Raw genomic sequence first — 14,060 nt, 5'->3', positions numbered from 1 at the left:
TCCCCTACGCGGGGGACACCCCTGCGTGGCAGGACACTCCTTGCGCACATTATCACTATGCATGGGCCAGCTCCACACGGGTCAAGGAGGCCCCAGGTTTGAATCGTGGACCTCCCATGTGGTAGGCGGACGCCCTATCCATTGGGCCCAATCCACTTCCCTAGTCATTGCATTTTAAGTCCCAACTCTATATTCTGGTAGGTCTTATCTGCCTCTTTGCAGAGGGTCAAGCTTGTTACAAAAAGTCCCTTTTTTAAAAAAAGTCAATTTTGTTGATGTAAAATCTACAAACAATAAAACACATATAATTTCTAAATAAAATTGTATTGAAGTATATCATTCATACATGAACATAAACAACAAGTGTGCAGTAAAAGTCTAGAACTTACAAACATCCATGCATATCATCATACAGAACTCCCACACATCACCTTACTACCAACACCTGCGTTGTTGTGAGACATGTTATAAACTGTGAAAGAGCATCATCAAAATATTACTACTAACAGTAGCCCATATCTTACATTTGGTGTATTTTTCCCCAACCCTTAAGATTATTAACACTTTCTATTAATATATTTGTTACAGTTCATGGGAGAATGTTCTCATGTTTGTACTCAATCCATCTTCCACTGTATTCCCTGGAAACACACCCAATTTTAAGCTACACTGTTGCTGTTTTCAGTAAATTCCCATCCCTGGCACTAGGTAACTATTGATAGATAACATTTCCTTTTTCTAGAATTTCATATAAGTGGGTATTTGACAGGGCTTCTTCTTGGAGTGTTGAATCAGTTTATAGTTGATAGATTATTTTTCTTTTTCCTATAATTTGATGTAATTGGGAATCATGCAATATATATATTTGTGAAAATGGCCCATTTAAACTAGGGTTTATCCCATTTATAGAAATATAATGATAGAAGGTGATGTCTTTGAATGTAATTTAGAGGGAAGAAGGGACATGATGTGACAATAAAGGAGGAAAGTTGTTCTATAAATATGGGACAAATTGCTCAATCCTTGAAAATTGGAGAATTGATTGATGATCAAACTCTTGGGACTCAATAAGGCCAACTTCAATAAAATGGATGGTTTGGGATGGGTTATTGTTGAAGATAAAGCAGATAAAAAGCATTAAGAAGGAGGGGTGATTTTTTAAAAAAGGCTGGAATCAGTATCAAGCCTTCTTATCTTCAGCCCTGATTCTGTCACTGAAAAACTGCATAACCTTAGACAATCCATATGCCCTCTCTGATAGTGGTTTCCTTGTCTATATAATAAGGCATTGCACTACATACTTGATTTCCAATTAGCTGTATTATTAGACTGTAGGCTTCATGAGGGCAGGGACTTTGTCTTTTACTACTGTGACACCAGCACCTAGCAAAATGCTAGCACGCAATAAATATCTGTTGATTCAATGAATGCATCTAAGTTCCCTTCTGGCTCTGACTGCTGATCACTTTTTTATTCTAGTTCCTAAAAGGCAGAATCATCCCATATAATATTGGTTCCTCTGTCCATGCCAGCCCCCAATTAGTCTTGGTCCAAACTTTGCCACACAATCCATGTACATGTGGAGACTAAAGGTTAATCTTGTCAGTCATTAAAAGATATTAAGGATAGGGAAGCAGCTGTGGCTCAATCGATTGGATTCCCATCTACCATATGGGAGGTCCTGGGTTCGTGTCCTGGAGCCTCCTTGTGAAGGCAGGCTGGTCCGCACCCGCAGAGAGCTGATGGCCCATGCCCACGGAGAGCTGGTGCAGCAAGATGATGCAACAAAGGGAGACAAGCAGACACAGAAGAACACACAGCGAATGGACACAGAGAGCAGACAGCAAGCAAGCAGCAAGCGGGGGGGAGGATAAATAAATAATAAAATAAATACATCTTTTAAAAAAAGATACTGAGGATAAGTTCACACCTATTATTTATACTTATTGTTTAGGTATGTTTATCTGTGAGTGATTACTTCAATAAATTTTTTTTAAAAGATATTGATGGGAGCAGATGTACCTCAAGTGGCTGAGCACTTGCTTCCCAAGTATGAGTTCCTGGGTGTGATCCCCAGTACCTCCTAAAAACAAAACAAACAAACTGGAGCTGGTGTAGCTTAGTGGTTGAATGCTGGCTTGCCACATACGCAGTCCCGGGTTCAATCCCTGGCCCTAGTACCTCAAAAAACAACAACAACAACAAACAATTCCCTTTTACACACAGGGAGAAACAGTCTCCAGTTTCCCAGGAGAGCAAAGGGTAGACAAAGTGGGAAGTGAATGGACCCTATAAGTTGTGGCTATAAAATCCATGACATATGGGTCTTCTTAGGAGTACACTTAGTGGACAAATGAGGTAGAAAGGTCAGGTGTGTGACCTTCTAAAGTCACTAAGATGGTTATAAGCATAGTTTTCCTCCACTTAACAGCTTTCATTTTGATAGTTTGGCAGTCTCTCTCACATGGCAAAAGGCCTTACCCCAAAAGATCACAAACTCAAATGCCTTCAGGAGCTGGATAAGTAAATGAATGGAAAGGTTGGGAATATGCCAATATAGAAGGTGGAAAGTGTGGTGAACTAGAGTGCATACCTAAATTTAAATATATATATATATATAATTCAGTTTTTAAAATGCTTTGCTGGCAAAAGTAGTGCTTCTAGAATTAGGCCCCTGTGTTGCCAGTTTGCAACCCAAGCATTACACAAATGGGATTGTACTTGTGATGGTGGGAACCTCTTCACTGGCAGCTCCTTGGAAAGTCCTGAGCATATAGTTGGAGGGTAATGAATACTTCTTCAATTTATAGATTGCAGTAATGGCCTGGGGTTTTACTGGGCTGAAAGACTGATTGGGGGAGTGCCTTTAATCATTTCTTCTCTCCACCTTGTTCCATTGCCTGGTTGTTCATTCATTTCCACCCTTTCAACTTGGGCACTCGGCAGCAAACTTTAGTGAGTGCAAAACACTCCAGTTCTCACTTACCAAGCCCCCTTCTAATGACCTTGTTCTTGGCATATTCTCTTCTTCTCCCTTTCCCTCTCTCTCCTCCCAAACCCTCACCATTAGCTCTTTTTGCCAGTGTAGAAACTGGGTAATTTCATTCCCCATCCCTCACCCCCTTTTCACTCCTGTACCAAGTACATTTCCTGGCGTTTGGTAGGGGCTCAAAAACTGCTTATTGAATAAATAAATTAATGAGTAAGCAAAACTCTAAATGATTTTTCACCCTGTCTTCCCAGTTTTCTCTTTCTTAACCCTCCAGGTCCATGTTTCTCATTTCTGTTATAAAGAACCACCCAGTAAATCTATTCATACAAAGTACTAATGACATTTACTCTTCCAAGGAGTTTGGTTTCAAAGAGGGTATAAGAGCAATGCTGAATACTAAGGAACACACCCAGGCAATGAAAAACTGATATTTGACCAATTGACTTCTAGGTGATCCTCAGATCACAATATCACTTTCACCTTGTCAGTAGAGTAAGGACAATCAAGAGCTAGATGGGAAGTGGACTTGGCCCAGTGGTTAGGGCGTCTGTCTACCCCATGGGAGATTTGTGGTTCAAACCCCGGGCCTCCATCACCTGTGTGGAGCTGGCCCACACACAGTGCTGATGCACACAGTGCTGATGTGCTCAGTGCTGTGTCCCCCGCTTAGGGGAGCCCCACACGCAGGGAGAGCCACCCAGCCGCCCAGCGCGAAAGAAACGTGCAGCCTGCCCAGGAATGGCACCACACACACGGAGAGCTGACACAGCAAGATGATGCAACAAAAAGAAACACAGATTCCTGTGCTGCTGACAACAACAGAAGCGGACAAAGAACACGCAGCAAATAGACACAGAGAACAGACAACTGAGGCATGGGGGGAGAAGGGGAGAGAAATAAATAAATAAATAAATCTTACCAAAAAAAGAGCTAGATAAACCCTCTGATATGAAGTAGGAAGAATGAAGCCTGACTGGAAGCACAGTTTAGTAATTATATGCGTGGGTTCATGATACAATTTGCTTCTCACTAGAAGACCTTGGGCAAGTTACTTAACCTGTCTATGCCTCAGTTTCCCTAACTCTAACATGGGGATAATAGTACCTACCTTATAGTTTGCTGTGAGGTTTAAAAGAGTTAATATATCAAAAGTATAAGAAGAGAGCCTGATGTATACTAAGAACTCAGTGAGTTTGGCTATTATTATCCATGTAACTGTATCTACTTCCTAGGGTTGGAGAAATAAAGGGTACCTGCATTAAGGCACTTAGCATAGTACTTAGTACACCATACGTGCTCAATAAATTCCTGTGGTTTTGGAAGGTGTGGTGTGGCAGGCTGAATAATGGCCCCCAGAGATATCCAAGTCCTAATCCCTGGAACTATGAATGTTCTCTTACAAGGCAAAAAGGATTTTGCAGGATCTTAAGATGGGAAAATTAGCCGGGGTTAGTCAGGTAGGCCTTAAACATAATCACAAGTGTCCTCATAAGAGAGAGGCAGAAGATTAGTCTACTGGCAGATGGAGAAGCCTGCAAGACTGAGGAGAGGGAAGCAGAGTCCAAGAAAGAAGATGCTGTGCTTCTAGCTCTGAAAATGAAAAAAGGCAGGCACAAGCCAAGGAATGCGAACGGCCACCAGAAACTGGAAGAAGCAAGGAAGTTCACTCCTGGAGCTTCCTGAAGACTCAGTTGGACTTCTGGCTTCCAGAACTATAGGCAAATAAACTTCTATTTTTTTCCCCCAAATTTTCTATTGTTTAGGCTACTAAGTTTGCAATGATTTGTTACAGCAGCATAGGAAACTAATACACAGGGCTCATTTTATCCTGGGTCTCCTTTATAGCATGGCAGGATCTCCCTCTTCAGAGAAGTTAGAGGATTAGAAATAAACAGATATTAACACTCTTTAGAGAAAATCCATTTTCTTGCTTCTCTTTACCATTGGGAAGATGCAGTTAAACTTTATTTTGCCCTGGACTTAGAGGGCAGAGAAGGAGCTGAAGCCCCCAGTCGGTTTGCAGCAATGCAGAAGTCAACAGCTAAACTGGTCATTTTGGCAGTAAAAAAACCAAAAAAACAATAGAGTTTGTTATTTCTTTTCTAAATGCATCAGTAGGGCCAGTGGAGAAGGTCTGAAAGGCAACAGCTAAGATTAGCTTCCAAGTTCCCCACTGAGACCTTGAGTGGCTGTCAGCTCTGCAGAGAACAGCAGCAAACCCTCACGCAAATGGCCTATAAAAAAGGCCTTGTCAGAGGCACCTTGACCTGCCAGGGCTCCTCTGGTACTCAGATTCCCAGCGGCCCTCCCAGGGTTATGCTCTTTTGCATGATGTATTTCCCCTGCCTTTTTTAGAGCTGCACTATGCTTGCTCCAGGAAACAGCCTCTTCCTTCTCATAAACACAGCCTTGGGTTCCTGACCAAGCACCCTGCCACTCCACGGCTCCTTGTCCATCCATCACACCTTGCTGTCACCCTGGCCATGATTGTGGAGAACCGGTCCAACTCCAGAGGTGAACCAGCATAGGGAAAAGGAAAGGGCAAGCCCTGGGAGCAGCTGAGGGTCACACACCCTCCAGTCCCAGCCTGCTGATGGATTCCCTGGAAGCTGGCTGGCCTGCGCGGTGAGCAATCCTTTCCAATGACACAGTGCATGTTGTGCAAAACTCTTGATAAGTTCACCACCAGAACTGGGCTTGGCGTTTCCCTCCGTTGGTTGAGTGTGCCGGGACCAGGGATGGGAGAGATCAGAGACCCCAGAAAGACACTGAATGCAGAAAGGGGTATGTGTCTGTGTGAGAGAAGGGGAGATGTGGTGAACGGTCCTGGCTCCTTGGAAGCAAAGTGGATACAGCCGAACGACGGGATTTGAAGGCTGAAACTGCCCCCCCCCAAAAAATGTGTTCTCCACTGGCTCTGACCATGCACCTGGAATGAAAAGAGTTAACATTTACTGAGTGCTTAATATGTCTCAGGCACTATTCGCAGTGCCTTATGTAATCTTCTCCATAATCCTAACAAGTAGAGATCATTATGGCCCCCAGTTTATAGATGAAGAAATTGAGGTACAGAATGTTAAGTCGCTAAATGTCACAGAGCTAGTAAGTGGTGGAACCAAGATTAGAACCCAAGGAGTCAGGCCCGGTGAACACACTTCTCACCATTCTGCTAACCTGCTTCTCAGAGGCAGCTAAAACATCTAAGTCAGAACTGTCCATGGAAGTATTAACCAGAAGTTTACCCAAAACTTATTTCCTCAGCTGTTTCCAAGGTTTGCCCTTCCTTCTTCCTACCCTGGGTTCACCTCTGGAGTCTTTTTTTTAAAAAGGTAAGTTGTGGAATTACAGAAGAATCATGCATAAAATACAGGATTCCCATGTATACCCTGTTATTAACATATCTTGCATTGGTGTGATATATACGTTACAAATGATGAAAGCACATTTTAATAATTGTACTTTTAACTATAGTCCAAGGTTTAATTTAGTGTTCACTGTTTGTGTTGTGTGGTTCCATGGATTTTTTTTTAAATTTTTATTCCAGTACTATATATATATATATATAACCTAACATTTCCTCCTTTACCCACATTCAGATATATGTTTCAGTGCAGTTCATTAAGTTTTACAACATTGTGCTAGTTTTTGGAAAGGTATAATAGTTCGCTCCCAAAATATCTTCTTCTGAAGCCCCAACCCCCCACGACCAATACATCACTTTGTATAAAGCATCGCCCTCTCCTATAGTCCTCTTTAAAGATGCAAAACTCCTGGGAGGAAAAACACCTGGTTTTGAAGTAAGAAAACAAGTTTGAATCCCATCTCTGTTAATTAGTATGTGGCCTATACAACAAGTCACTTGACTTTATAGAGCCTTGATTTTCTGGCTGTGAAATAAGGATATTAACTTCTCCAGCTACCGCACAGCTAATGTGTCTCTAAAGAGAAATTTACAAAGACTTATGTGCTATTCAATAGTCACTGATTTTTTAAGTTCCCAATAACTTTGTGGGAACAATTTTGTTCGGTCCCTAGAGAAATGACAAAGGTGCTGGGTACCTCAGGATAAGGAACTTGCTTTGTGCCACCATTTTGCCCTCAGGGCAACCTTATAGTTTCTCTCTGTCTCTCTGTCTCTGTCTCTGTCTCTCTCTCTATATATATATATAAAACCACATAGCTATATATATGTAGCATATAAATTATCACTTATAGTATGAAATGATACACAATACTATATATTACATATTATAATATATAACTATAATGTATTTTAATATGATATATAATATTATACATATAATCACTTGTAATAATATCAGGTGAAGGAGAGAACTGAAAATGAGTGATTTTACTAAAATCTAGAAAAAGGACCAAAGGTAGAAATTTGTATTTTCCCAGCCCTGTTTAGGAAAATGCCTCCCAAAGTGACCCTTAGACAAGGACAATTTGCTTGGTAGGTACAGTCTAAAGGATCAGAGAGCATTTGTTTGGTTTAGCTATAGCCTGGATGAATATATCCCTAGACCCTCCTGGCCTTTACTGGGATACAGTATTTTTTCCGTCAGTTTCCGCAGAGTGAGAATGAGGGGGCAGCTGTGGGTAAAGGAGTTCTGGGACTTGAACTTAGGAGATTTAAGTATAGAAGTCTGGTTTTTGTTACTTAAAAAAACCTTGTGACCTTGAAAACATTACTCAGCCTCTTTAATATTGTCATCTGAAATATGGGGTTAACAATGTGGTCTACTTTACAGGGGTTTTGTGACCATCAAATGCAGCCATATATGAAGTAAACTGTAAAGTCATGTGAAAGCACTGGTTGTCTGAGGTCTTACCTTGCTCTAAAATTCATTTCACTTCTATTTTATTCTTAACTTAATTTCCTATTTAGAATTTCCTGCTGGGATGAGGATGGCCTGACAGTAGCACCACCATTACCACATAAATATCTGACACTCTTAACTGTTGTGTTTTAAATTGTAAATGAATTCATTAATTCACCGGCAATCAGCTTTATTCCAGTGTAGGAAGCAGAAACATGTTTTTCCAACGCCTGATCTGTCCTGACGAGCTGATCTCTAAAGTAAGATGAGATAGAGGCTAAATGTTGACTCTCACAAAGACACAACCCATTTTTTGCAACATATATAAACACATTAAATGTTGCAAAGGTGATGTAAATTTGGAGAGAATGCCATCTAATTGGAGCTATGTGAGAGTCCTAAGGGAGTAACAGAAATTAGATTAAATTATTTTAGAACATAGTTGGGAAGAGTTGGGATGAGTGCTGGTTCATGGAGCAAGGGGACAAGATGACAGAGTTATAAGACAGAAAACAGTTACCTAGAATTCTAAACTCAAGGGAACAGCCCATTGGTGGGGCTTGAAAGGTTCATGGGTCCTCAAAAATTGTTTGTAAAATTATGATGTGAATGTGCATTATATGGGGAGAGAAGTCGTCCCTTTGATCTGATTCTCCAAGAAGTGAAGCAGAGACAAGAACAAGCAAATTGTGACTAGAAGAGCAGAGGAATTGGGACAGTAATCAGAAAGTATACCAGGCAACCAGACATTGTATGTCTCTGTATGTAATACCATATGAAGTAGACAGCATCATCTATGAAATACTCTTGCCAGAAATATTGAACCTGAATTCACTCAAGTCTTTAGATATAACTAACATTCAGTGCCAGGAAATGTGAGAGGGTGATTATATGGACAAGAGAAAAACTCCAGGTAAGCAGTGAAAAGAAATTTAAAAGTTGGACATTCTCCAGGAAACTGATTCAGTATCTTTAACAAGTGAATGACTTAAGGAGAAAGAAAGAAGGAACTGCTCTCAGTTAAAAGAGACAACAGATAAATACAAACCCAGTAAGTGATTTGTTTCGATCCTCATTTGAACAAACCAATTGTAAAATGACATTAGGTAGACAATTGGGGAATTCTGAGTATGGACTGAATACTAAATAATATTAGGAAAATATTTTTCATTTAAAAAAATTTTTATAATCTGCCCCCAGATGGCTCCCTTGTCTGTTTGCTCATTATTTTTGCTCATTATCTTCTCATTGTTGTTGGGTTTTTTTGCTCGTTGTCTGCTCATTTCTTCTTTAGGAGGCACTGGAAACTGAACCTGGGACCTCCCATGTGGGAGGTAGGTACCCAACTGCTTGAGCTACATCAGCTCCCTGCTCATTTGTTTTTAGTCGCTGTCAGATCATTGTTTGCTTGTTGTCTTGCTCCTTGTTTTTGCTCATTGTTTGTTGTTTTTGCTCATTATCTGCTTGTTGTTGTTTATGTTATGTTACGTTACGTTATGTTACGTTATGTTACATTACCTTACGTTACGTTATGTTATTTATCCCCCTCCTCGTTGTTTGAGATCACTGTGTTCTCTTTAGGAGGCACTGGGAACTGAACCCAGGATCTTCCATGTGGTAGGCAGAAGCCCAATCACTTGAGCCACATCTGCTTCCCTGCTTGTTGTTTTTACTCAATGTCTGCTCGTTGTCTGCTCACTGTTATTTTTCATTTTTAAAAGTATGTGCAAGGATGGATATTGGACATGTTAAATTACACCAAAAATGTATGGGGGTCTATAGACTAAAACGTAAATCATAATGGAAATCATAAGATAACTAAAAATTTAGAAAATTATATAGTCTAAAATATAAACCACAATGTAAACCCAAGTGTAACCTTGTTTGAAAACTATTGTTTCAATATCTTTACATCAGTTGCAGTAAATACAGCATGAACATGTAAAAAGATTATTGCTGGGGAAGGGACAAAATGTCTGATGTTGAATATGTGGGAGTACTGTATATTATATATATGAATTACTGTGGTCTAAAACTTTTGTGAAGACAAGCTTAATAATTAGAGGGAAAAAAAAGTAAAAGAAAGAACATAGACACTGAGGAAGAGATGGAAGAAGTTGCCTTGCCAATGTGCATACAATGCAACACTTATTGTAGTGATGGAAGGCAAAACGTCAAAAACAAAGCTTTTTCATTTTTTAATCTTTGATACCCCAATTTATTTTTACTTTAATTTTTCTAAATTAGTATGTATTCTATATCTAACCTTTAAACCCATCACTATATTACATTTTACTATTAATGGAACCTGGCAAATATATTGGGCTTCATTTTCAGGGAGGTTTTGGACCACAGAGGGGTTCGATGGTGGCAGGGGAGGAATACTGGTGTGGGTGTTATTGGTGGGGGGCACATGGTTGTGAGGGAATTCTCCAGGGCATATGTGCGGGGTGCATAAAAAATAAAAATAAAAATAAAAATAAAAATAAATAAATAAATAAATAAATAAAAGTGTAGTGATGATGTTACGATCATGCAAGAAAATGTTTTTGCCTTTCAAAAATGCAAACCAAGGGAGCTGATGTGGCTCAAGTGATGAGGCCTCCACTTACCATATGGGAGGGCCCAGTTTCGATCCTTGGGGCCTCCTGGTGAAAAAGAAGAAGAGAAAGTGTGCCTGCACAGCGAGCCGAGTGCCCACACAGTGAGCCAAGTGCCCATGTGGCAAGCGAGCTGAGCACCCATGTGATGAGCCATGTGCCCACGTGGTGAACCAAGTGCTCACATGAGTGCCAACGTGGTAAGGCAAGTGCCCACGTGGCAAACTAAGAGCCCACATGGTGAGCCGAGTGCCCATGTGGCAGCTGAGTGCCCGTGTGATAAGCCAAGTGCCCACTTGAGTGCCTGTATGGTGAGTCAGTGCCCATGTGGTGAACCAGTGCCCATGTGGCAAGCTGAGTGCCCACACAGCAAGCTGAGTGCCCATGCAGTGAGCCAGTGCCTATACAAGTGAGTCATGCAGCAAGATGATGATGCAAGAGAGATGAAGGGGAGAGTCAAGGGGAAATGCAGCAGAGATCAGGAAATGAGGTGGAACAAGTGACAGGGAACCTCTCTCCACATCAGAGGTCCCCAGGATCAAATCCTTCTGAATCCCAGAGGAGAAAGATGAGAAGACAAAAGAAAAAAAAGAGAAAAAGATACAGAAGATAACACAGTGAATGGACACAGACAGCAAAAACAGAAGGGTGGGGGCAGGGCAGGAAGAGGGAGGGGAAAGAAAAGAATCAATCATTTTTTAAAAAATGCACACCAAAGTATTTAGGGTAAAATATCATGATGATGGCTGGGAAGTATGTTAAAATATTCATCAAAGAAAATGAAAAGATGAAGCAAAATTGGAAAATGTTAATACTTTTTCAATGTAGCTTGTGGTTATATGAATCTTCATTAAAATATTTTATCTATATGCTTCAAATTTTCATTATAAAAGGTTTAAATGTATTATAGTCATAGAATTAGTCAATAACATAAAAATAGTCACCATATGTTATTAATTTTAAAAAGTGAGCTGTGAAACAATATTTATGGTATGATATCATATTTGCACAGAAAAAGGAAGAAAAGGATATAAATAATATCACTGGCATTTAATGTCCCCCAAAATTTAACCTTGTTATTTCTGGGTGGGATTATGGTAATTTAAAAATTTTTCCACTGCTTTTCTGTATTTTGTATATTTTCTCTCACAATCATTTAGCCTTTGTATAATTAGATTTTGGAAAATGCCATTTTTAAAATAAACATATAAAATAAATTATAAAAGGAAAAGTGTAGGGAAAAGACTAGGGAATAAAATCCTCAAAAGATGAAGTAGAGGGAAGTGGAGTTGGCTCAATGGATAGAGCATCCACCTACCACATGGGAGGACTAGGGTTCAAACCCAGGGTCTCCTGACCCATGTGATGAGCTGGCCCATGCGCAATGCTGATGCATGCAAGGAGTGCCATGCCATGCAGGGATGTCCCCCACATAGGGGAGCCCCACATGCAAGGAGTGCACCCCATAAGGAGAGCTGCCTAGTGTGAAAAAAAAGATAAAGTAGAAGAAGACAACTTAGGCTCTAAATCCCAGAGTTTGCATATTTAAAATATGAAAATGTACAGTTTTCAACAAAAGATTACAAGATAAACTAAGAAATAAGAAGAGATGTCTCAACCAAAGGAACAATTAAAGATTCAGGAACCATCAACAAAGAATGCCAGACTTTGGCCATATCAGACAAAGACTTTAAAAAGTTATCTTCAGGAAGCGGACTTGGCCCAGTGGATAGGGCATCTGCCTACCACATGGGAGGTCCATGGTTCAAACCCCGGGCCTCCTTGACCCATGTGGAGCTGACCCATACACAGTGCTGATGTGCGCAAGGAGTGCCATGCCATGCAGGGGTGCCCCCCACATAGGGGAGTCCCATGCGCAAGGAGTGTGCCCCGTAAGGAGAACCACCCAGCGTGAAAGAAAGTGCAGCCTGCCCAGGAATGGCACCGCACACAAGGAGAGCTGACACAGCAAGATGACGCAACAAAAAGAAACACATATTCCTGGTGTCACTGATAAGGATAGAAGTAGTCACAGAGAGCAGACAATGGGGGGGGGGGAGGGAGAGAGACAAATAAAATCTTTTAAAAAATAATAAAAAGTTATCTTTATTATGCTCAAAGAAATAAAAGAAAACGCAGAGAGAAGAACTAAAGGTATCGGGAAAATATTGAATGAACAGTATGAGACTCTCAATAAAGAGACGGAAACTTATAAATGTACCCATACAGAAATACTGGAATTGAAGACCACTATAACTGAAATTTTAAAATTCCCTGGAGGATTTCATTAGCAGATTAAAGTTGGCAGAGGAAAGAACCAGTGAACTTGAAGACAAAATGATTGACATGATTTAGAAACTGAGATGCAGAATGAAAAAAGTTGAGCAGAGTCTAAGAAATCTGTGGGATGCCATCAAGCATACTAATATATGCATTATGGGAATCCCATCCAGAAGGAGAAGAAAAATTGAAAGGGGGCAGAAGGAATATTCAAAGAAATAAGGCCAGAAAACTTTCCAAATTTTGTGAAAGACATTAATACACATATTCAAGAATCCCAACAAACCCTGAACAGGATGAACTTGAAGTTCTCTAATCATACTCAGACACATTGTAGTAAAACTATTGAATGTCAAGGACAAGGAGAGAGTTCTGAAAGCTGCAAGAGAAAAACAGCATGTTATGTACAAGGGAGCCCCAGTAAGAATAAGTGCTGATTTCTTATCAGAACCATGGAAGAAAGAAGGTAGTGAGACAAAATATTTAAAGTGTTGAGAGAAAATAATTACCAACCAAGAGTTTTATATCCACTAAGAGTATCTTTCAAAAAACAAGGGAGAGACTAAGATATTCATAGGTAAATAAAGTCTGAGGGAGTGTGTCACCACTAGAACTACCCTAAAATAATACTAAAGGGAGTTCTTCAGATTGAAAGGAAAGGACGGTAAACAGTGGATCACAGCACTGTAAATAAATAAAGACCTCCAGTAGAGGTAACTGTATCAGTAATTATAAGTGTTAGTACTATTTTATTGTAATTTTTGGTAACTCCTCTTTTTATTTCCTACAGATTCTAAAATGCAAATGCAAAAACGTCATGCTAAATCTATGGTTTTAGATATACAATGTGTAAAGATACAATTGATAACAAGTACAAGAAAAAGGTGGGGGGACTGAGAGATATAGAAACAGTGTTTCTGTATGGTATTGAAGTTAAGTTAGTATCAAATAAAACATGATTGTTGTGGATTTAGGATGTTAAATTTAAGCCCCATGATAACCAAAAAGAAAATACGTGAAAAATATGTACAGAAAGAAATGAGGAGGGACTAAAAATGGTACATTACAAAAAAATTAAATGAATATGAAATCAGGAATTAATGGAGGAATTGAGGGGGGAAATGGTATCATACAAAGACCAAGCAGTAAAATAACAGAAGAAAGTCCTACACTATCAGTAGTTACTTTAAATGTAAATGGGTTAAACTCTCCATTCAAAAGGCAGAGATTGGCAGAATGGATGAAAAAGCATGACCCAACAATTTGCTGTTTACAAGAGACCCACCTTATATTCAAAGAGATGAGTAGGTTGAAAATGAAAGGATGAAAAAATATTCCATGCAAATAGCAATCAAAAGACAGCTG

This window comes from Dasypus novemcinctus, chromosome 6 (genome assembly GCF_030445035.2).
Source record: "Dasypus novemcinctus isolate mDasNov1 chromosome 6, mDasNov1.1.hap2, whole genome shotgun sequence".
Taxonomy (NCBI): Eukaryota; Metazoa; Chordata; class Mammalia; order Cingulata; family Dasypodidae; genus Dasypus; species Dasypus novemcinctus.
This window is presented reverse-complemented; position numbering follows the sequence as displayed.